We start from the raw sequence: 26,269 nt of genomic DNA, 5'->3' as shown, positions 1-26,269 counted from the left end.
GGAAAATGTCTCTGTGGTTTCTTTAAAGTGAACTTTAGTCTATTCTTCAACCCAGAATGTCCACTCAAAGAGAAAAGAAGACAAAGTCTACAAAAAACCTTACAAACAAATGCTGATAAAATCTTTATTAATAATATCCAGAAACTGAAAAGAACCCAAATGTCCATTAACAGGTGAATATATAATCAAACTATGGTAATTATACAATGAAATACTGCTCAGTAATAAAAAAAAGAATGGACTACTAATTAATGTAACCACATGGATGAATCTCAAAGGCAGATTAAAGAAATTTGACCAGATACAAAGGATACAGAGTGACAATCTTTCTCCTGTATCAAACTCTAACTCCTGTGCACCTTCCTATTAATTAGACCTCAACTTTGGCCTATAAAGACTGCAGACTTAGCACAAATGTTTTCATCCACTTCCATCCCTGAGAGACTTTAATAATCTCTTAAAGTTTTCTTGTAGCTCAAGGCTGCCAAAAGAATTCACTCTTCTTATTCTAGCCAGCACCTGATAATAGGCCCCTGACCTCCCTTCTTAAAACGTCTATCACACTGTGAATCCTTCCTTGGTCTCTTTAAGACATATACATGACTCCTACAATTCAGGAGTATCTTTTATAGGACTGGAAGGCCATTCCTTTGAAGTGTAATCACCAGGGAGGATTAAAGCCTCAGTCTCCCAATTTTTGCCAGAGGGTAAAAGCCTAACCTTGATAAATGCCAATTAGCAGACACACATGGACTAATCACATTGACATTGATTAATTCTCATTCTGCTTTTTGTAATTTTTAATTTTCTTGATTTCCTGGAGCCCCTACCTTGTCACCACTCTACTCCCTCATTTTCCCTTTAAAACAGGAGTCACCTCTGCAAATCAACACTGAGCTCAATCTACATACTCTTCTCTCCTGTAACAGTTTCTGAGAAAAATCAGTCTTTATTGCCTTTAACTAATGTCTAGCTTTGTTTCTCTTTGGCAGTTGTAAATAATTCTCTTTAACTGGTATTCTAAAAAAGGAAAAATTTGATGGACCAAAAAAAAAAAATACAAATCAGTGGTTGCCAGAGACTAGAAGATGAGGAGGATTCAATGCAAGCAGGCATGAGCAATTGTTTGAAGTGATGGATATATTCTGTATCTTGATTGTTTGTAATAGTGGTTAAAGTGTATAATTTGTCAAACTCATTCAACTATAAACTTATAGAGCATAAATTTTATTGTACATAAATTACATAAAGTTCAATAAAAATTTTGTTATATATATTATAAACACACACAAAATAAGGCAATTCATGATTGTATATGGTATTTACTTATGTATGACTGTGCTGCTGTGTCAATAACCCTGAGAGCATATGCTGACCTTAATAGAAAAACTAAGCAATAGTTCCCCCAAGTTTTGCTTGACCCTCCAATAATGTGGAAATTAAACTACTGTATCAGGAAAAAAATGAATTATTTCTAAGATGAAGGTGTCATAATGATACAGAATGTTCCTATGTTTATATTCTACCCTGATTTTGCAATATAAAATGATTTTGAAGCCTAGTGGAAAGATAAAGTAAGATAAACAAAGCTAAAAGTAAGTCAGGACTAAAGTCAGAATATAAAACAAGTGCCAGAAATAAGTGTTCTAATGCTGGAAATTAAGTACAATTCAACAACGAGCTTTCTAGCAATAGAAGGAAAAAGTGAATCAAAACCTATACAAGATTTCAAAAAAAAAAAAAAAAGGCCTTGTGCTTAGGAAAAGGACAACTATTCCTGAAACTAAAAACAGATAATTATTCTTTATGTTCTTCATCAAAAATACACTTTGAAATTTAGTTCAAAACATTTTATCAGTAAGTCCCATGATAAATTTGTTAGGGCTTTTTCTCATAACATTCCTCAATGTAGACTAATGGCAAAATGCCAAATCCTTACAAAAAAATTCTATTGGGAATTATATGGTTTTACTCTGGGAAGTTGAGCATTTTGACAAGGATATGAAGCTAAATAAGGTCATCTTGTTATGTGAGTACTGCTGAAGACTCATGGGCAGAGTCCCAAGTCTCAATAAACACACAAATGATCCAGGCCCTGAATTATATCCCATAAGCAAAATAGTTGATGTGTATTATGTGGAGCTTTCTTCCATGGTCTCATCCCTATGTTTACTTTATTTTTTATCTTTATTTTTTACCTTTTTTAAATAGAAGTTCAGTCAGTTTACAATCTTGTGTTAATTTCTGGTGTACAGCATAGTGATTCAGTTATACATGTACATATATTCCTTTTCATACTCTTTATCATTCAATACCTGTGTTTATTCTTCAAACAATTGTTCAACAGTACATGTTTAATGAGGTATTATTATAGGAACTGAAAAAAAATGGTTGTAATTCTGATTTTATGACTGATAGCCTAATGAAAAGACAGAGAAAAAAAATGTATGTATTAAAATACCTAGGACATAGTAAGCACTATATAAATAGAAACTGTTACATTTTATGAAAAAAAAGAAAAGTTAAAATTATAAAAACAGCCAATAAGATGAGATGTTGAGTGTAGAGATGAAGCAGATATTATGTTTTTAAATAATTGATAAAAGACTTGAACACAAAGAGGTAAAATTAAAGTTAAAAATTAAACAGTGTTGAAAATACAAGCAATTTAAAATTAAAAATACTAAATAAAAATGCTGCAAGTAAAACATATATGCATCTATAAAGCTTTGTGTGTGTGTATATATATACACATACATATGCACAATATTTATTACTATTAGAAGCTAATAATTAAATTATATAAATAGAAGAATGTTTTTAAGAGATAAACCAGCAAATAACCTACATCAACAACAACAAATTCAACATATATAATTCTGTAAAAAATATCAACAGAGACTGCTGGTTTCAGCTCTAACATGTCACTCCTGTCCTCACAGTAAGATAAAAGCTGAACAAACTGAAAAAAAATGGCTTTTCTTAGTTCCATCAGAGAACTGAAAGTCGCAGGGCAAACTGCTACCCTGAAGTGTGTAGAGACCAGCAGTTCCAGAGCATAACAGCTAAGATCTGCTTATCTAGAGAAGAAGTTGTTGGAGCCATAAACTGCTCAGAACACATAAATGGTCATTTGAACATATTGCTGGAAGCTAAGTGTGACTTAAGATGAGAGGGACAAACTTCTGGGAGTTGCTATCCAAGGGGGAGACCTCACAAGTTCATGAATTTTACCTCCTAAGCTCCTATCAGGTTCTCACAGCAAAAAGCCAAGAAATATCCATCCCTTCATGGCTCTGACATGGGGCAAGGGAAGAATAAGGATGTCCAATGCACCCAGAGTCTTCTCCATTATCAAGGCTACTTTCCGGGGGAAAGACTGATTGATTGTAGCTGCACTGTCATCTTGATTTCAACCCAGTGAATCCCAATTTAGACTTCTGACCTACAGAACTATAGTAAATGTGGTGAATACTTTATTTTGTTTTAATTTACTCTGACAACCTCTTTTTTTTTTGCTTTTTAATTATGCTTTAGTTTTTAGAAGTTTTAGGTTTACAGAAAAATTGAGCAGATAGTGAATAGAATTATCATATACATACTTTATACCTAGTTATTCTATTATTAAACATCTTACATTAGTATGATCCATTTGTTAAAATTAATGGGCCAGTATTGATTCATTATTATGAACTAAAGTCTTTAATTTAGATTTTTTCAGTTTTAACCTAATGTCCTTTTTTATGTGCTTTACAGGTGTTAAAAGATAAACTGAGGCACATTACATTTTTCAAGAGGTTATTTGAACAAATTGATTTGAATTGGGCAGCATCAAACCAAAAGTGATTGGGAGTTCTCTACTGACTGGAGCTAGGGGAAAGGTTTGTTATAGAAAAGACGCAGGTGCGAAGTGAGGAAATTATTTGGCCATAGCTCAAGCACGTGCGTTATTTGGGAGAGCATAGTTGGTTTTTGCAACTGGCTATTCTTGAGTTTCTTTTTCTCAGATTCAAGTGCATTGACTCTGGCTTGGGTTTCATGTGTGCTTACACGAGTTACTAAGGCATTAAAGCCACCTACGTCTGGCCTATTTAAAAATACTTTAACACACTATCCCATTCCAAGATACTTCACACTCAATTATCAGGTCTTCTTAGGTTCCTCCTGGCTGTGACAGTTTCTCAGACTTTCCTTGTTTTTGATGATCAGCTTTGTGGATTACTGGTTAGGTATTTTGAAGAAGTCCCTTAATTTAACTACTTAATATTAACCATTTACTTTTGGTTTTTCTCTTTGGGTTGTATTCAGTAAAAGAAAATCTCTGTGTACTGCAATCTTGAATGTTTTCCATAACTCCAGAAGAAAGTGTTATTTTCATTTACAAGCAATATGTTCTCCAAAAATAAGTGCATTTGCATTCATCTAAATTTAGTACTGAATGTTTACTAATTTGCCTTTTAAATTGGTTGGTGTTATATTGGCTCTATCTTGTTATTTCAACATTTAACGACAAATATTTTTAAAATCATCCCTGCAAACAAGTTCTAAAATTTGCCGTATTTATTTAACCAGCCTGTACTCTTCTCATAAGCTATCTAGAGTCCTGAAGGATATATTAGCTCTCTGACTCCAGGAAGTGAGGATATATATTAATTTTTTTCTAAGTCATTCTGGGCTGCAGATTTCTTAATTTCTCCTTGTAGCTTTGTTGAACATTTAATCACTCTGTCCATATATGATGAATAATGTTCTATGTAAAAGAATGAACAATGCCATCACAGAAATTGGACAGAGGGGTCAGGATATATTATATAATGTAGATCCTCCACAACAAAATTTTATATATGATTAACGCTGTTAATTTTAAAGCAATGTAACCTTATTTGTAACCTACAACAATCTTACTAAGTAAGTATGTCTCATGGTAGTCCCTTTTTATAGAAAGGTTGATTTGTCCAAGTGTACATTCAATGTATATCAGACTTGGAGCTGAAATGCTCCTTTTCTGATACTTATGTTATTATTCCTCCTCCTTTCAGTAATTTTTTTAGATTTTTAGTTAAAAAGATATTAATTATTATATATGATAAAATACCATCTAATCTCACATTTTTATAAAGAACAAATAAATTCTCAGAAAAACTAGATATAGCATTATTTGTATTAATAGAAGTTATTTTTAGAGATCTTAACATTTTTAATGTTGCTTTTCTATTATTTTTATGACAGTAAATAGTAGTTCTTAGTGCTATTTCTATAAATGGCATTTGGTTGTATGGGAGACAGCTCATTTTCCAAGTTACTCAGATACAAAGCTGAGAACACCAGGACCACCCTTAGTGGTCTACTACTTCTGAAATAAAATAAATTTAATACTGACCAAATCAAGCAAGAAATTTTTAAAAAATGTTAGGAGACTTAAAATTGTTAAAAAATCTTTAAAAAGCATTCTTTTAGCCTTCATATTCAAGCTTTTCCACTCTATCTTCATTCCACTTAGTCGATTCCAATATGCACATATTTTGGCTCTTATTAAAAAAAAAAGTAAAAAGAAAAAATACACCAAAACTTGTAATCTAAATTTTACTCCTTCTTTATTGGATATTCTTTTTTGTCTCTTTCACCAACTCCTTCTCCTCAATTATTCTTCTGGGTCCAAATCTGGGTCTTTTTAAATTTACCTAATCCCTAAAGTTGTAAATAGCAGCTACAAATTGACAACTGCCGAGAACTCGTAATTTATTTCTTCAGCCCTGAGCTGTCTATATGCCTTCATATGTCATTACATCAATCCAACTGCTTATCTGATATAGTCCTTTGGATATTTCATAGACATTTTCAATTTAATAAGCCCAAAACCAAATCAATCTCATCACCTTAGTCTAATCAAAGGAGTATGGAAGTTTTATGGTGCCATGTCTTATATTTAGGTCTTTAAACCATTTTGACTTTGTTTTTGTATATGGTGTGAGGGAGTGGTCTAATTTCATTGATTTACATGAGGCTGTCCAGCTTTCCCAACACCACTTGCTGAAGAGACTATCTTTTCTCTTTTGTCAAAGATTGACTGTAGGTGTGTGGGCTTCTTCCTGGGCTCTCTATTCTGTTCCAAACATTAATTTTCTCATCCTTAGCTACTGGGTTTCCCCTTGCATTACTTCCCAGCTTCCAGCAACACAAGGTATCCCTAAGAAAAGATACTGAATTAACCAATTCTTGGAGAAGGCTCAGGAGGAGGCTTTAAAAGACAACCTGGTATCAAAGAGTAATTTTCAATAAATTAAAACCAAGACTCTCAGACATAATAAGATGAACATGAATCAACAATTTATTTTATTAATTTATTGATAAAGTAACCAGCAAGATGGTAAGACTGGTTCAAAGATAATGAGAAATAGCAAATAATTTATAGAGGTGAAAACAAAGAATACTTGAATAAAATTTTTAATGCTTAATGTCCCATGGTTATAAAACTATAACCTTTTAGGTTATTATTTCTAACATTTCCATTATTATCCTGCAAAATTCATTTGTGTTGCTCTGAGAGGAGAATCATTTGCATCACTATCAGTTTCTTTAATTAACATCTACCCTTATGAAGTTATAAAAATATCCTAATTACCAGTAAATATTAAAACAAAGGTTAAAAACTCCCAAAGTATTGGTTAATCAGTAAATGGATCTGCTAGACAACACAAGGAGACACTGATCAGATATGCAGTAACTCTTTTTGCTTATTTCTCAATTGTGGGTACTATTTCTTAGCACTGGATTAAGTTAAAAACTTTAGATCCAGAAGCATAACACAGCAGAAGTTATTCATTTTAACAAAATGCTGATTGTAAATTAATGAAATATTTAGAATTCATTGGCAAGTTAACTCATGACAAGGCAATATTTCTAGATGTAGTCTAATAATTTAATTTTTTTTGTTTCTCTCAAATTCCCAAAGGGAGAAAACTTTATACACCAGGACACCATTGAATTCCTTTTATGGGATTATGCAAGGAAAAATATTTCTACTTCTCCTCAATCAGTTCATGCTCAAAATTCTGTAATGAGATGAAAGGTCTGGGCACAATTAGAAAAAACAGAAAAATATATTCCTCATATTCGTGGCCACATTGATGAAGTCTCTCTAAAATGGAAAGGAATAATAGTTAAATATTTAATACAGAAACAGAACATAAGAGTTTTAAAAGAGTGCTTAATAGATGGATTTTTACTTTAATAAAACAATTCAATCATCTCAGCTTCTTGAAGAAATATGTTTATATTCTATATTTTAGCTGCCACAATTATAAATGGGTTAGGATTATGAACTATAAATCTGGTATATTTGCTTCCTGCTTTTCTTTTTGACTTGCATTTGGAGGGATAGTTTCCTCCTTCATCCCAGCTTAACAGAAAAATAAAGATTCAAAGAAACTATTACTCAGATATAAAGATCGCTTTCTGAGTGCACATACACGAAACTGGTTTTTCATGGCAGAGAAATTAGATAAAACAGGACCTAAGGGAAGAAGGGTGGGAAAGTGGTAACATCCTGAAGGAGTAAGAAATACTCAAGTTGAAGGTAAAAGGGAGATCTTCTTGCTCCCAGGGCCAGGGAGCAGAGAAGAAAGGACTTTGATGATGAACTGTCCTTGAGCATAGACTTCCTCCACCCCTGTGCCGAGCTTATCATCGGAAAACCCCCAATTCAACAGTCCTGGACATATATAAGCCCCTTTTGGAACTGAGGGCAAGGAAATCAGACACCCTGGCAAGGACTGAGAGCAGAAAGGACTCCTGACCAAAGTAAAAGTGAATGAACCTCTGGATAATCTGTGAGCAATGGTAGAAAGGATCCATCACTACTATTATATTCATTTACTTTAACTGTCACTACTGTTTGTGAGCCAATTTTTAGCCAATATGTTCATTAGGTATTTATTTATTCAATTCATATTTGAATTGCTTGTTTTTCATGAAAATAATGCAGCATGATATTTATCTTTTTGAAGTGTGGAAAGAATATATATTTTAAGTAGTCAACATAGTCTGTAAGCAGTGATTGACAAACTATGATAAGCATTTCCATTAAAAGAATTATTCCTCGTACAATCAGATTCAATGTGATATTTTCAAACAATTTCTACCTAATCGATTAAACTTTTGGGTAAAAAACAAAGCTACTTCTGTGTGTGTGTGTGTGTGTGTGTGTGTGTGTGTGTGTATACATAAATACACATATTTTTATTGAAACATTCTGAGTATAAAGATATGATTGCAAGTACTCTGGGAAGAATGCTGTATTGTAGAAGAGGATTTAGTAGTAAAGATTTTGTTGTGAAGGATATTATAGACAAAAATATTTTTCCCAATTGGTATCTACTTTTTGAATATCCCATTAGTCCTATTCGTTGGAAAATCTGGTGTATAGATTTTTCTTTGACTTGTTTTTCCTATGCAGGACTCCTTTAAGAGAAAGTATTATTCTTTTTATTCATATTCAAAATCCATGATCACTTAAACTGTTGCCTATTTTACAAGTAAATGATTGCTGGACTCAATGGAAAGCTTTAAAAAGGTACCAGGTAATAAACAAGAACTTTTTGTTAAAAATTTATAAATATCATCCACAAAGGTAAAAAATAATATATATATATAGACACTAAAGGAAGATACTTAAGTTGAACAAACGAAGTTTCCAGCCAAGAAACAGCCCTCAGAAACTACTACCCTAAATATGGGGAAAAGAAAATTTCTGGCTTTAGCTTTTTTTTAAAAAAAATGTATATTCTAATTTATAAAAAAGTTGCAAGTATAATAGAACATAGTGCCAACGTAATGCCTCATTATTCCTGAATGCATTGGTGTGAAATTCCTACAAGCAAGGACCTTTTCCTACGTAGCCATGTATAAGCATCAAAATCAGGAAATTAACACTGATACTTTACTGCCATCTATTCCTCAGCCCCTGTTCAAGTTTCATTGTCTCAATTATGATCCTTATAGTGAAAAAAATCCAGTTTGAATCACACATTACATGTAGCAATTACATTTCTTTAGTCTCTTTTAATCTGGATAGTTCCTAAAATTTTCCTTGATTTGCATGACCTTGACATATTTGAAGATTATAGGCCAGATATTTTGTAGAAAGTTCCTATAGTGGGTTGAAAAGTGACCCCTTTCCAAATTCTTGTCCATCTGAAACCCCAGAACTTGACCTTATTTGGAAATAGGATCTTTGCAGATGTAATTAGTTAAGGACGGAGATGCAATTACACTGGATTAGGGTGGGTCCTAAAGGCAATGACTGGTGTCCTTATAAGAAAAGTAGAGGACACACAGAGACACAGAGAATGAGGCTATGTGAAGGCAGAGATTGGAGTGATGTGTCTACAAAACAATGGACACCAAGAATTGCCTCAGACCACTGAAAACTGGAAGAAGCAAGGAAGAATTCTTATCATCCTACACTGTTGGTGGAAATGTAGTTTGGTGTAGCCATAATGGAAAATAGTATGGAGATTCCTTAAAAAAAAAGCTAAAAATAGTCTTACTGTATGATCCAGGGATCCCACTCCTGGGCATATATCCAAAGAAAGCTCTTATTTGAAAAGATACATGCACTCCAATGTTCATAACAGCACTACTTACAATAGCCAAGACATGGAAACAACCTAAATTTCCATCGACAGATAACTGGATACAGAAGTTGTGGTGTAGTTATACAATGGTTTACTACTCAGCTATAAAAAAAGAATAAAATAATGCCATTTGCAGCAACATGGATGGACCTGGAGATCATCATACTAAATGAAGTAAGCCCGAAGGAGAAAGAAAAATACCATATGATATGATATCACTTATATGTGGAATCTAAAAAAATGACACAAATGAACTTATTTACAAAACAGAAACAGATTCACAGATGTAGAAAACAAACTTATGGTTACCAGGGGGGAAAGGGTGTAAGAAGTGATAAATTAGAAGTTCAAAATTTGAAGATACTAATTACTATATATAAAATAAATAAGTTTCTATTCTATAGCACAGGGAACTATATTCAATATTGCATAGTAACCTACAATGAAAAAGAATATGAAAATGAATATATGTGTGTGTGTGTGTGTGTGTATATATATATATATATATATATATATATATATATATATATATGACTGAAACATTATGCTGTACACCAGAAGTTGACACAACATTGTAAACCAACTATATTTCTGAAAAAAAAAATTCCCTAAAAGCTTCAGAGGAAACATGGTCCTTGGAGACACCTTGATTTTTAGACTTCTGACTTCCAGAATTGTGAAATGATAAATTTGTGTTATTTTAAGCCACAAAGTTTGTGGTAATTTGTGATGGCAGCCCTAGGAAACTAATACAGTCTTTCAATTTGGGTTTAAGTGATTAAGGTTACACATTTTTGGCTGGCAAATTATTAAAGTTGTATTTTCCATATTCTCTTCAGTTCACCCTAAGCACACAAGATTTTGATTTGCCCCACTCCTGACGATGCTCACTTTACTTACCTGATTGAAATGATGTCTGCCAGGTTTCTCCATTGCAAAGGTCCTTTTTCCCCTTCGTAATATGTATGTTGCGGGGAGATGCATTGAGACTATGAAAATATTTCATTCCTTATTAAAGTTTTCCCTTTTACTTCTAGGAATTTGGGGCTTAAATAATGATTACTGTGATGGCTATGGAAAGGTGATTTTCACTTCCATTATCCTTCTATTTTTTTACTAGTTGGTCTGTTACTCTAGGAGCAAGAATTTTTCTTCTTAGATTAACTTATTAATTTTTTAATTTACATCAGCATGAGCTCATGGAGTCCCATTTCATTCAATGGGTTACAACTCTTATTGTCATTATTTATTTTGATGCACACATTGTCTCTAATTTGTTTAATAGAGCCCTTTCAAACTGGCATGTCCCCATCATACTATGAGCATTTCCTTACTTTTTGTCACTAATAAATATTCCAAGAGCTTTTCGCTTTTACCCTGTCCTACTCTTGGAATCCGGTAGTTTTGTAAGGAACTCTAGTTTCTTTTAGTGGACAATGATATTTTGAAACAAAAATAGTGCAGTTACGTTCATTGACAGTAGGCATCACTATTCTTATACAGAACTAGGAGACGTATGTGTGTGTGCCCCCACCACATCTAAATTTACATCTACTTCTAATCTATCACTATATATGGAAAATCATGAATTCACACCAGTAACTTTAATTCTAACACAAAACCACAGCATTCTTTCCAATGTTCTGCCTTTTCCTATCTGTAATTCCCTTTTATGACAGAAATCTGCCCCCTGTCATTCTAAATACACTGAGTTATTGGCTTAATGCACCTTCTATGTAAGCAATCTCATATCACTACTTCCAATCTCTTACCCTCTGTCCCCAACCCCACTTCCCAGTTTGCATGTGCATGCCTCCTTGCCTATTTAGGCATTGATACCCCAAGCTGGGCAATTCTCATGTCTTCATCATCATGAATGGATTTCAACACTCTACATCAGGTAACCATAACTCTTCTTCCACTCTCAAAAATTTACAACTCCAATCTTACTTGAACTCATCTAAAGCCTCTTAAAATGATTCATTCAGGAAGAAAGACAGAAGGTCTTTTCCCTTCTAAATAGTTGTCCAATTTCTTCTCCCAGAATTTTATCAGATTCCCAAGGTGGATCTAGACTCTGTGTTATATTGTAGCCCCTGTTTGAGAGTAGAACTTGTTTACTCAGAACTCGATCTTACTCTTACTAGTTGTCATTTTTCATTAACATTACATCTACACAAATCTGTTATTTTTGACAAATTCAAAATTAACTGTTTAAAACTGTGTATACACTCACAAACCAGTTTAAATGTAACTAGCTGAATTTAAGCAAATACTAATTTAAAATTATCAAGTCATTATGACTGAAGCCATAAACTAATTGCTGGTTTATATAGAAAGGTTTTTGCAACTCTGACCAAATTAACAACTAAAGAAGGACACTCTTGGACAGAACATTATACTTCTTTCATACACCTGAATCTTCGAGAGGTCATGAGTTACTAGTTCTGTGTAAAAAATGTGCTTGGCTACTAACAAAATAAAAAAATAAAACCCAGCACTCATAAGAGGGAAACATGTTTGCAGTTGTAGAATCCCAAGCATATGAGAGATTAAGAAATAAAAAATCTAGGTCCCAGAAAGAGTTAATAGCATCAACACATTCCTTAGCAAAACCTTAGGTATGGGTGCTCTTTGTTTTCAAGAGGTAAGGGTTATGTAATTGCACATGTGATAATAACAAGTAATATTATGCTTGCTCTGTTCAGACTTTGGGCAAGTTACCTCATCTCCTTGGGTCTTGGTTTTCTCATCTCAAAAATGTAACAAACACTCCTTCTTACATGGCATTATTGTACTATTAAGTGACATATTGTATGTAAAGTACCAGGCATTGTGACCCAATTCCTTCTGCTTGGAACATGGACATTGTATGAACCAACAGGCTCTTGGGGAAAAAAAAAAAGTAAGCCAGGATCATTTTGACTGTAATTAGAACTATTACTAACACAGAACTATATTCCCAAAGGGAGTGGCCAACAATGCAAATTTCAATCTTCAGAGGCCATAGAGAATGAATTTGTCTTCAGTTTAATATCAATATACAAAGGAACCAGAAACAGTGTGTGAGGGGAAACAAAGGATGTGATGGTAATAAGGGTTTGAAGGATAAGACAGAAAGACTCTAGTTTTCTCTTAGTTATGTTGACTCTTCAGTGTCAGGCATACAAAAATGTCATACTTATTTTCAGGAAGATTTCTCACAGATAGTATAGGAAAAAGACCCCAGGTATAGGGAAAAGAGATCAATGCTTGTTGAGAGAGAACTAGCAATTTGGGGAACTGAGGCAGAAGCTCAGTCACTTAAACACGACGTGCCCAGTGGAGGTTAGGAAGAAGACAGTGCACAGACAGATATATGAGTTATGACTTCTTATGCCATGTGATGAGGCCATGACCTCATTCAAGTTTCTCACATACTAATGAGACAAGAACTCTCAATGAACTACCAAGTCTTGCTCTCACTAATGCAGCAATTGTGCAGAGATAACCCTACAGAAGGTAATTGTATTTATTTTTCTGCCTGTTATTTTATTTATTTATTTATTTATTTAATTTTACCTATGATAGTGTAGGGCTTGGGAAGAATTAAATAATTTGGTTTTCACTCAAATTGCAAAGCTGAAGTGTATATGCTATCTACAGCCTATGAAACTCTAATGAGCTCTCATAGAATGATATAGTTTTATGGGATCCAGTTTGAAAAACCTTTGCTTTAATGTAGTCACAAAATAGCTACTGCAGCTTCTAGAGCTGTCTTGTTTAAAACCTAATTTACACTCAGGGAATAGTTCAAGTGTAGGAAGATTGTGGTATTTATGCACTGAAATCAATTTCCTATCTAAACTCATATATGCCAGTGAAATTTAAGGCAAACTTTCTATCACTTAATATTTTCCAAGTTATTGACCACTTATTTTCATATTATAGGAGATTTTTTTTTTACATTTTTTATTGATTCATAATCATTTTACAGTGTTGTGTCAAATTCCAGTGTTCAGCACAATTTTTCAGTCATTCATGGACATATACACACTCATTGTCACAATTTTTTCTCTGTGATTTATCATAACATTTTGTGTATATTTCCCTGTGCTATACAGTGTAATCTTGTTTATCTATTCTACAATTTTAAAATCCCAGTCTATCCCATCCCACCTTCCACCCCCCTGGTAACCACAAGTCTGTATTCTCTGTCTGTGAGTCTATTTCTGTCCTGTATTTATGCTTTGTTTTTGTTTGTTTGTTTGTTTTTGTTTTTGTTTTTTAGATTCCACATATGAGCGATCTCATATGGTATTTTTCTTTCTCTTTCTGGCTTACTTCACTTAGAATGACATTCTCTAGGAGCATCCATGTTGCTGCAAATGGCGTTATGTTGTCGGTTTTTATGGCTGAGTAGTATTCCATTGTATAAATATACCACCTCTTCTTTATCCAGTCACCTGTTGAGGGACATTTAGGCTGTTTCCATGTTTTGGCTATTGTAAATAGTGCTGCTATGAACATTGGGGGGCAGGTGTCATCCTGAAGTAGATTTCCTTCTGGATACAAGCCCAGGAGTGGGATTCCTGGGTCATATGGTAAGTCTATTCCTAGTCTTTTGAGAAATCTCCACACTGTTTTCCACAGTGGCTGCACCAAACTGCATTCCCACCAGCAGTGTAGGAGGGTTCCCCTTTCTCCACAGCCTCTCCAGCATTTGTCATTTGTGGATTTTTGAATGACGGCCATTCTGACTGGTGTGAGGTGATACCTCATTGTAGTTTTGATTTGCATTTCTCTGATAATTAGTGATATTGAACATTTTTTCATGTGTTTTTTGATCATTTGTATGTCTTCCTTGGAGAATTGCTTGTTTAGGTCTTCTGCCCATTTTTTGGATTGGGTTGTTTATTTTTTTCTTATTGAGTCGTATGAGCTGCTTATATATTTTGGAGATCAAGCCTTTGTCGGTTTCACTTGCAAAAATTTTCTCCCATTCCGTAGGTTTTCTTCTTGTTTTATTTCTGGTTTCCTTTGCTCTGCAGAAGCTTGTAAGTTTCATTAGGACCCATTTGTTTATTCTTGCTTTTATTTCTTGTAGGAGAACATTTTTGAAATATATGTCAGATAATGTTTTGCCTATGTTTTCCTCTAGGAGGTTTATTGTATCTTGTCTTATGTTTATAAGTCTTTAATCCAGTTTGAGTTGATTTTTGTATATGGTGTAAGGGTGTGTTCTAGCTTCATTGTTTTACATGCTGCTGTCCAGTTTTCCCAACACCATTTGCTGAAGAGACTGTCTTTATTCCATTGTATATTCTTGCCTCCTTTGTCGAAGATGAGTTGACCAAAAGTCTGTGGGTTCATTTCTGGGCTCTCTATTCTGTTCCATTGGTCTATATGTTTGTTTTGGTACCAATACCATGCTGTCTTGATGACTGTAGCTCTATAGTATTGTCTGAAGTCTGGGAGAGTTATTCCTCCAGCCTCTTTCTTTCTCTTCAGTAATGCTTTAGCAATTCTAGGTCTTTGATGGTTCCATATAAATTTTATTATGATTTGTTCTAGTTCTGTGAAATATGTCCTGGGTAATTGGATAGGGATTGCATTAAATCTGTAGATTGCCTTGGGCAGTGTGACCATTTTAACAATATTGATTCTTCCAATCCAAGAGCATGGAATATCTTTCCATTTTTTAAAGTCTTCTTTAATTTCCTTCATCAATGGTTTATAGTTTTCTGTGTATAATTCTTTCGCCTCCTTGGTTAGATTTATTCCCAGATATTTTATTACTTTGGGTGCTATTTTAAAGGGGATTGTTTCTTTACTTTCTTTTTCTGTTGATTTATTTTTAGTGTAAAGAAAGGCAACTGATTTTTGAACATTAATTTTGTAACCTGCTACCTTGCTGAATTGTTCGATCAGCTCTAGTAGCTTTTTTGTGGACCTTTTAGGGTTTTCTATATATAGTAACATGTCGTCAGCATATAATGACACTTTTACCTCTTCTTTTCCAATTTGGATCCCTTTTATTTCTTTCTCTTGCCTGATTGCTGTGGCTAGGACTTCCAGGACTATATTGAATAGAGTGGTGATAGTGGGCATCCTTGTCTTGTCCCAGATTTTAGTGGGAAGCTTTTGAGTTTTTCACCATTGAGAACTATGCTGGCTATAGGTTTGTCATATATAGCTTTTATTATGTTGAGATATGTTCCCTCTATACCCACTTTGGCGAGAGTTTTTATCATAAATGGGTGTTGAATTTTATCAAATGTTTTTCTGCATCGATTGAGATGATCATGTGGTTTTTGTCCTTTCTCTTGTTGATGTGATGTATTCCATTGATTGATTTGCATATGTTGAACCAGCCTTGTGTCCCTGGGATGAACCCCACTTGGTCATGATGTATAATCTTTTTTATGTGTTGTTGGATTCTATTTGCTAAAATTTTGGTGAGGATTTTGGCGTCTATGTTCATCAGTGATATTGGCCTATAATTCTCTTTTTTGGTAGTGTCTTTGCCTGGTTTTGGTATCAGGGTGATGGTGGCTTCATAGAATGAGTTTGGGAGTATTCCCTCCTTTTCAATCTTCTGGAAGAGTTTGAGAAGGACTGGTATGAGTTCTTCTTTGTATGTTTGGTAGAATTCCCTGGTGAAGCCGTCCGGTCCTGGACTTTTATTTGTAGGGAGGTTTTTAATTGCTATTTCTATTTCCTTTCTAGTTATCAGATTGTTCAAGTGTTCAGTTTCTTCTTGATTCAGTTTTGGTGGACAGTATGTTTCCAGAAACTTGTCCATCTCCTCTAGGTTATCCAGTTTGGTTCCATATAGTTTTTCATAATATTCTCGTATGATATTCTGTATTTCTATTTTGTTTGTTGTAATTTCTCCATTTTCCTTTCTTATTTTGCTAATTTGTGCTCTCTCTTTTTTCTTCTTTGTGAGTTTGGTCAGAGGTTTGTCGATTTTATTTACTTTTTCAAAAAACCAGCTTTTGGTTTGGTTGATTTTTTCTATGGTCTTGTTAATCTCTATTGTATTTAATTCCTCTTTGATCTTTATTATTTCCTTCCTTCTGCTGCTTTTTGGGGCTTTTTGTTCTTCTTTTTCTAATTGATTCAGGTGGTAGGTTAACTTGTTTATTTGAGATTGTTCTTTTTTGAGGAAGGCCTGTATCGCTATAAACTTCCCTTTTAGCACTGCCTTTGCTGTGTCCCATAGGTTTTGAGTGGTTGTGCTTTCATTATCATTTGTCTCAAGGTATTTTTTAATTTCAGCTTTGATTTCCTCATTGATCCATTGTTTTTTCAATAACATATTGTTTAATCTCCATGCTTTTCTTTTTTTCTCCTTTGTTTCTCTGTTGTTGATTTCCAGTTTCATGGCATTGTGGTCAGTAAAGATGCTTGAGATAATTTCTATCTTCTTAAATTGGTTGAGGTTTCTTTTGTGTCCAAGTACATGATCGATCCTGGAAAATGTTCCATGTGCACTTGAAAAGAATGTATATTCTATTTTTTGGGGGTGTGAAGCTCTGAAAATATCCACCAAATCTAGTTTTTCTATTGTAGTATTTAATTTCTCTGTTGCCTTGTTTATTTTCTGTCTGGAAGATCTGTCTAGTGATGTTAATGCAGTGTTAAAATCTCCAACTATGATTGTATTCCCATCAATATCCCCCTTTATCTCTGTTAGTAATTCTTGTATGTACTTAGGTGCTCCTATATTGGGTGCATATATATTAACGAGTGTAATATCTTCATCTTGTATCACTCCTTTAATCATTATAAAATGTCCTTCTTTATCTTTCTTTATGGCCTTTGTTTTAAAGTCTATTTTGTCTGAAATCAGTACTGCAACACCTGCTTTTTTGGCTTTTCCATTTGCATGGAATATCCTTTTCCATCCTTTCACTCTCAATCTATATGTGTCCTTCTCCCTAAAGTGGGTCTCTTGTATGCAGCATATTGAAGGTTCTTGCTTTATTATCTACTCTGCCACCCTATGTCTTTTGACTGGAGCATTTAGTCCATTAACATTTACAGTAATTAATGATAGATGTGTGTTTATTGCCATTTTGAACTTATCTTTGCAGTTGAATTGGTATATCCTCTTTGTTCCTTTCTTCTTCCTTTTGTGGTTTGGTAATTTTCCTTTGTATTATCATGGATTTTATTTAATTTTTGTGACTCCCTTGTAAATTTTTGACTTGTGGTTACCCTTTTTTGTAAATCTATTAACCTATACCTGTTTTTAATAAGCTGATAATAACATGATCTCAAACCCATCCTACTGTTAAAAAAATTTAAAAATAGAAAGAAAAAAAAATTCTATATTTCCCTGCCTCCCTCTCCCACTCTCAGTGATTTGTATGTCTTCTTTTATAATTTTGTGTTTTCTTTATTTGTAATTCATGAGTTATCACCTTTCCAGCTGTACGTTTCTCATTTCTGTAGCATCCTGTTGCTTTTCTATTTAGAATAGCCCTTTCAATATTTCTTTTAGCATGGGTTTAGTGTTGCTAAACTCCTGCAGCTTTTTTTTTGTCTGTGAAACTCTTTATTTCTCCTTCTATCCTAAAGGATAGCCTTGCTGGATAAAGTATCCTAGGCTGCATCTTTTTTTCATTCAGGGCTTTGAATATATCTTGCCACTCCCTTCTGGCCTGTAGTGTTTGTGTAGAGAAATCAGCTGAGAGCCTTATGGGGGTTCCCTTGTAATTCACTCTTTGCTTTTCTCTTGCTGCCTTTAGAATCATTTCTTTATCCTTGACTCTGGCCATCTTGATTATGATATGTCTTGGTGTGGGTCTATTTGGGTTCTTCCTGTTTGGGACCCTCTGAGCTTCCTGTACTTGTATATCTGACTCCTTCTTTAAGTTTGGGAAGTTTTCAGTCACGATTTCTTCAAAAACCTTTTCAATCCCCTTTGATCCTTCTTCCCCTTCTGGGACCCCTATTATGCGAAGATTGGGATGCTTTATATTATCCCATAGGTCCCTTATGCTATTATCATTATTTTTTATTTGCTTATCTTGTAGTTCTTCAGAATGGGTGCTTTCTGTTGCCCTGTCTTCTAGATCACTAATTCGTTCCTCTGCATTAACTAGTCGGCTTTGCACAGCTGTTAGATCATTCCTCATCTCTGTCAATGAGTTTTCCCATTTTGCTTGGCTCTTCTTTATAGCTTCAATTTCATTTTTGACATATTTTATTTCTCTAAGCATTATCTCTTTTAATTCCTTCAGCAATTTGATCACTTCTTTTTTGAAATCTTGATCTAGTAGGCTATTGATGTCTATTTCATTGAGCTTTCTTTCAGGGGATTCCTCTTGTTCTTTTAATTGGGAAAGGTTTCTCTGCTTCTTCATCTTGCTCATACCTCTCTGGCACTGTGGTTTATGGAGTATCAGTTGTCTATTTTGGATCTTAAGGATTTTATCTATCTAATGCCTATTTAGGAATAGAACTTAGGAGAAAAAAGAAAAAAGAAAAAAAAAGAGAAAAAAATAAGAGAGAGAGAAAGATTTTTAAAAGAAGGGAGAAAGAGGGTTTGAAAACAGTGTATAATGAATAATAGAAGAGCGGGTTGAAGCAGAGTATTAATCGGGTGGAGACGTCCTTTTAAAACCTTTAAAAAAAAAAAGGGGGTGGGGAGATGAATATATGTGTTTGAAGCCTGTGTCTAATCAATAACAGGACATCAAAACCCAAGAGAAATAGGAATGAATTAAGAAGTAAAAATTAAGAGAGTAGTTGAAAATAGAACAGGTAAAAACAGATTAAAAAAAAACAAAAACAAAAAAAAAACAAAACAAAAAAAAAAACAAACAAACAAAAAAAAAAGGGGGTTGTCGGTGTTCTCCTGGAGTCTGTGTGCTTTTAATGTGATGTCCTTCTGTCTTCGTCCTGTTTTGGAAGCTCAGCTTGTTTTCATAGGCCCTCCGTTGGCGCCCTCTTCTGTGCTGCTCCCAGCACCTGTCGGCAAGCAGATCGCGCCTCCTCCTCACACGGGGTCAGATGCAGCTCTCCTCTGCTGTGGGCGGGCGGGTCACTGCCCCTCCGGATGCCGCAGTCAGATGTTGCAGACTGGCCAGGCAGGAGGGCGGGTCGTGCCCCTTCCCAGCACCTCGGTCAGGGGTTGTGTTCCTGCCCGACAGGCGGGGGGCCCCTCTCCCCCTGCCTGCGCCACCGGTAGCTCCGCTGCTCTGTGCTGCTGCGCGCTCTGCGCCGGCACTCCGCCCTGGTCGGCGCTCCGCCCTGGTCGCGCTCCGCGGGTGGGCTGGGGGAAGACCGAGGGGCAGCCTCGTCCCTGCTCCGAGCCAAGACCCAGCTGCTTGTTTGTCTTTGTGGAGCAAGTTCTCTGGGGGACCAGGATGGAAGGATCCTATCTGCCCAGGGCTGTAGGCCCGTCTCAGTCTGGCCTTGAGGCTGCTGAGCCCTTCGGAGTGGACGCAGGTTTCGCCTCTGCCCCCGCCTGGGTGCTCAGCGCCGGAGAATATGGCGGCTGTGCCTGGGCCCCGCCCCTCTTCCCCTGAAAAGTTTCCGCGGGTTTTCAGAGATAGGGGTATGCACCCTTCCCCCGAGAGCACATCAACCTTGCTGTTTTATGGAGGGCCCTGGTTGTTCTGTCCTGTACACCCACAGCCACGGCGCCCAGCCCCTTGCAGTCCCCCGGAGCTGCCTCCGTGCAGCCGCCGCCGTCCTCCGCCCGGCTTGTGCAGCTTGGCCCTGCCCGCCGCTGCCGGCCCGCGTCTCAGGCTGGGTGTCGGGGGGATGCTCTGTGCCCATTTAACTTAGTTCTGTCAGACAAGGGCTGCTCTGTACAGATCCGAGCCCTGGAGACTCCCCCTCCATCCCGCTGGCCTCTCAATTGGAGAGGGGAGACCCAGCGAGCGAGCTCCAGTCCTCCTTTGCCGCTCCCTCCCCGCGGGACCTGTCCCGCGCTGCTTTGCCTTTTGTTCTTTCTTTTTTCCTTTTCTCCTACCAGATTTTTGGCGTCTTTATCTTTTGAAGAGGGCGATGATCTGTTGGAGTTCCGCAGGTGCTCTGGTTGGCTGAGTGGGTCTGTAGATGTGGGTCTTGGTGTATTTGTGGGAGAGGGTGACTTACGAGTGTCCTTCTACTCCGCCATCTTGCCCGGAAGTCCTATAGGAGATTGAATATTAAAAAGAGGTGAATATTTTTGTGATGCATGTAGGAAAACTTAAATGTATAATATCTCAAATGTATATAAATAAGAACTCTTATGAATACCTAAATATTTATGTATATATGCTTTATAACCCTAAGTGGTACAATGAAATATTTTCATATATGCATTGTATTTTGAAGTTAAACCACAAATATTAATTTTGCTTATTCCAAAAAGACCTCACTTGTGTCATGGTTCAATCAGCTTGACATGACCAACAGAAAAACTCTCAAGTGTTAAAAAACAAAGAACATCAACTGAGGGACCCTTCTGAGGAAAAAAGCATAGCTTTATCAACAATGGAAATGCTTTCACAATTGAAGATCGTGCCAAAAACACATTGACCATATTTGGAGATACTATTGCAATGTTAGACATACTTTAAAGGGATATTACAAGATTTTCTAAAGCATTTATCAGGATCACACATCAGAGATTAATGTTAAGGGTATGTAATCATGAAATAGAAAGGAAATTAATTATTAAATTAAAAAGTAGCTAAAGGGCATTTGAAAACAAAGGAAAGCAGTAAGTGGAACTTTGAGCTGAAAATAGCTTTTCATTTGCTATTGGAGAAGAAAGAAGAGATAGACCTCAGGAAGGTTTTCTGTCTGATATTTTCTAGTGTATATTTCCTAAGCACAAAATACATTAAATTAAATTGCAAGGATGGGAAAAGCATTCACTTTTTAAAAATTCCGTTTACCAAGTTCTATTTACCAAGTATTTGACAGATTCTATGATTTCAGATTTGAGTTTCCAAGAATTTATTTTGCCTTCTATTAATCTGGCTCAAGTAATATGATATGAAGGAATACTATTTAATTATATTTGAATACAAACAGAAGATTTTACTGAAATTATCCCCAGTTACTTTACAGAGGACAGTGGACTTGTCTTTGCTCTTTATCTCACTATTGTCCTCATATTATTTTTAATCATAGCATTTTTGCTGAATTACATGCAATGAAGGACTGTATCTACAGCCAGATTTTATTCTTCATCTACAAAATGGGGGTTAGACTAGATGATCTTTGAAGGATGAGAACATGACATTCCAAAATATGCCACTTCATATTCATTATTTTGAACTGAAGTTGTTTGTGAAAGATCAGACACAGGAAGAGTTAACTGCCCTCCTTCCTACCTAAAAGTGAGACAAAAGGGAAAGGGAAGGGCATAACTATTAAAAGATTGACAGAGCAATTAGCACCAAGATGGCGGAAGATTCAATTTCTAGTAGAATTTGAGGCCAAAGGTAGTGGAAGATTGACTTCCAGTAGATCTTAAGCTTAGTTATAAGCTCATTGTAATATATTTGCATACTAAATGGCATCCTCATAGGTGCCATGAGAGTTTTAAGGCAGACCATAAAAGGTCAAAAAGTGGGTGATGCCCACTTTCTGGGAATCCCAGCCCCTTCCCCAAAGTAGTTAGAACAATCCTCCCACTTGTTAGCATATGAAGTTACTTAGCCCATAAAAACTAACAGCCCTTCACCTCGTGGTCATTCTCTTACCTTCTGAGATGGCCCACAGTCTTTCTTCAGAGTGTGTATCTCTGAATAAATCTACCTTTACTATGGCTCACCCTGGAATACATTCCTGCACAAAGCCATGGACCCTCACTTGATGGAGTGCATCCCAGGGACTTGCCTGGGACCTGGGACATGGCCATCCTCTTGCACCCCATTTTTCCTATATTAAAAGCAAGATGTAAATTTTCCAATGACAAAGGCACCCTCCTTGTACCAGGAAGAGGATAACATTCTTATCACTGGAGATGAAAAGTTGACAACAAGATAAATCTGTCTAAAGAAATCTACCAAAACAACCCTTATCTTCCTTTAGCGGCTTCCATATATTCCCTAGTTACTGTCTCACAATTTACCACCCCAGCCCAAAACCCTGTTTTCTTTGTCTTGTCACAGCTCTACAATTTATCATTATATATTGAAATAGTATAAATCTATCAAAGGTATATGCTTCTTTAGGTCTTCATTTCTTTTCTATAAAGCTTTCCATGCCTAATATTAAAATCAAATAAAATTTATTTGCTTTTCTCCTGTTAATCTGTCCTTTGTTGAATTCTCAGGCCCAGTCACAGAACCTAAGAGGATATATGAAAAGTCTTTCCTTCTCTACAGTTCTTTTTAAGTCTTAAAAATGTTACAGATTTTTAGCTATAATGAGAATTTATAAATAAATACAACAGAATTAAAACATGTTTTTACCAAATTGTAAAAGAATAAGACCAAGAAAGTTATAGCAAGTAGGAGTATCAAAAACAAACCAAAAATGATACTCCATTATAAAAGCTCATTATTTTAAAAATTGAAATTATCTTTGTAACTAATTATATACAAGTACCACACATTTCTTGAGGAAACTGAACAGAATGATTTCTCTGAATATCAGCAGATGTGTATTTTGATAATTGATGCAATCTCATGAATCATGGTGTTGGGCAGCCAGATTGAAATGAGCACCGGAAAGGGGGAGAAAAAGGGGGAGGGAGCAACCCAGAAAATAACAACATGCCTGTGCCCAGGATAAGGAGCTCCAACAGTTTTTACTTTCTATAAATGAAGGCCAGCAAAGAAGCCCACTCAGATCGAATGCTGTGGCTGAGCAATAGAGAGAAGGACCCGGCTTAATCTGACACAATGTGCATTATAATGTAACTAATGTTGCAGTTTGAGCCCACTCCCATAGGTTTCTCTATGTGCATCATGGGTAAGAACCTGCACAAAGGGGATGGGCATGCATGAGCACAAGGAACATGAGCCATCAATCAATCACAAAAATGCCCCCTAAGCCACGATATAAGACAGGACAAACAAAGTGGTGCCATTTTTCCTCTCTTGGATTGGCCCGCTCCCAATTCTCTGGACTACACTATATTTTACTATCTTTTTACTTCACTAACAAAATCTTCTGTTTATATCACACTGTCTCTTGGTAAAAATTCATTTTTTGGGGTGACTAAGAACTGAGGTAACTTTTATTCCCCTCCTCCTCCCATTAACAATAGGTTATATGAATAAAAGTTTTTATCAACATGGCAATTATTTTTCATGTAATAATCAGTCAATAAATATAACATTTATTTAGTTCCCTGACCAAAATTACATGAGATCCTAGAGCTTTCATTGTAAGAAAGATCTGCTAGATTCTAATTAGGGTTCTGCAGAGACCAGGACTTATTTTTCCTAAGAATAAGTTTGCAAGCTTATTATTTTACCTATACTTCTTAAAGCAAAATTTTCTTGAAAAATATACACATGTACAGATTTTATAGAACAGATAAAAGCCTAAAGTTTGAAAAGGAAAGATAAAGAGTCAATTTTTGTTAAGTATTAAATATTTGTGAGTATTAAAATTATAAGGTTGAGGTTGCAAATCCATAAGGGACTTTTTACTGACCAGAAAATAATTATCTTTTATGTTATATTTTAGAGAGTAGTTACCAGTCTTTAGCATGAATCAGAATCATAAAGATCCCACCCTCAGAGTTTGTTATTTTATAATATTGGGGTGAGGCCTGAGATTCTGCATTTCTAGCAATTTCCTAGGTGATGTTGATGCCACTTCTCTAGGGACCACATTTTGACAAACACTCTTCTAGGACACTGGTTTCCAAATTCAAGGACTAAAACTATTTAATTCAGAATCATTCAAGAGCTTAAGAAAAATAAATTCCTAATTCCCACACCTAGGAGAGAGTGATTTAATAATTCTGCTATGGAATCCAGAATTCCATATTTTCAAAACATTCTTCACATGATTTTGATGATCAGTTATGTTTGAGTGATTTCTTTTTTTCTTTCTGTCCCCTGATCTTGAGAGTTCTATGGACTGCACAAAAAAATCAATGTATCTTCCCAAATCTTTTTATTCATCTATAGGGAACCATAAAGTGCATTAAAAATCAAGTAGAATAGAATCTTGATCATCTAAAGCTTGTAGGGAGACTTTGTTATAAAAATAGCATCTTGGAAGCATATGAAAGCAAAAAAACGCAGTAGATGAACTTTTTCATAGATTGGAGAACAAAGGAAGTGCTTTACATCATTGATCAGATTAATTGGAAAACAACTTGTTTATTTGCAAATAAAAGGAAGATGAGGAAGAGTGCTGTGATGATAAATTAAGAAATATCACATGGAGAGGGCTGGAGACACTTCAGGATGATTACAATGTACTGATGATAGTGGAAAACCAGTGCAGTGAAGCCTTATTATAAATTGCTTCCCTATATACTACGGATTTAGTAGATCAAGGTATGTCCCATGTGTATAGAGACATAATTCATCTTTTTCACACATGTATGGAGTGCCCTCTACAAAGAATAAAATAAAGCAATCATAAGCTTTTATGATGGATGAAGCCTCTTTTTAAATCATTTTTAAAGACCTTGTTAGATTTTCTATGTAAGCTTATTTTAAAGTAGCATTCTTTGAAAATGAAAGAGTTGATAACTTCTAAGAAGACAGTTTGCAAAGAGTAGCTTATTCTAGGCATAATTTCTACTGCTAACAAAGGTACTATTATATTTAAATTTCAAGAACCTTTAGAAGAAGAGTTAACAACTAACCATATGAGTAGAAAAGAAAAGGAAATCAAAGAAGAATGGGGAATGGCTCCCCTCAGATTAGAGACTCAGTCATGAGTCATTTGTGTTTCATACAGTAGAACAGTAATTTTTTTTGCATTTTTTGTTTTCTTTCTTTCTATAATTTCTTCCCTCTCTTTCCCCAAACTACCCCCTCCATCCATCAACACATAAACAAGTGATTTAGTTACAATCTAGAACGGTAACTAAGATTATCCACTGAATTATCTCAAATAGTTTACACTGGTTTAATAAATAAAGTCTAATAATCAAGTCTAGCTGTAAGATCAGCATTAGGGTGAACTGGAATTGGTAACAGTAACAGATCTAAGCTCTATCTAAATAGCAGTCTTTAAAAGAGTGCTCTATAAAAATATCTAATTTTTGGTTTAATTTTTAAGTGCAGCTACTTTTAATAAGCTTTTATAGGGAAGGAAAAAAAAATCTTTTTTCTCTAACTCAATTTAGGTTCTCCAGCTGGGCCCTGTAAATTATATGATTGGTCAAAAGACAGATTAACAAGAGAAAAACAAATAGAAGTTTAGTAAATTGTGCATCACTCGTACACAAAGGGGCACCCAACGGTAAGTAACTCAGAGGGGTAGATAGAATTGGGGCTTACATAACATCTTAGGCTAAACAAAAGAAAAGGATTTTAGGCTTCTGGGTAGAGGAGACTAGTTTGGAGAAGCCCAGGAAAAAAGTAGAGTAAACAAGGGATGTTTAGTAAGGTTTGTTATACAGATTTAAGTCCCTTTGTGCATCTCTATTGATAAAACTTGAGTCCTTCTCTTCCTGATAAGGAAAGGGAGACACCTTTAAAAATGGATATTTCCTTTAT

Source organism: Vicugna pacos, chromosome X (genome assembly GCF_048564905.1).
Source record: "Vicugna pacos chromosome X, VicPac4, whole genome shotgun sequence".
NCBI lineage: Eukaryota > Metazoa > Chordata > Mammalia > Artiodactyla > Camelidae > Vicugna > Vicugna pacos.
Note: the sequence above shows the minus strand (reverse complement) of the source record.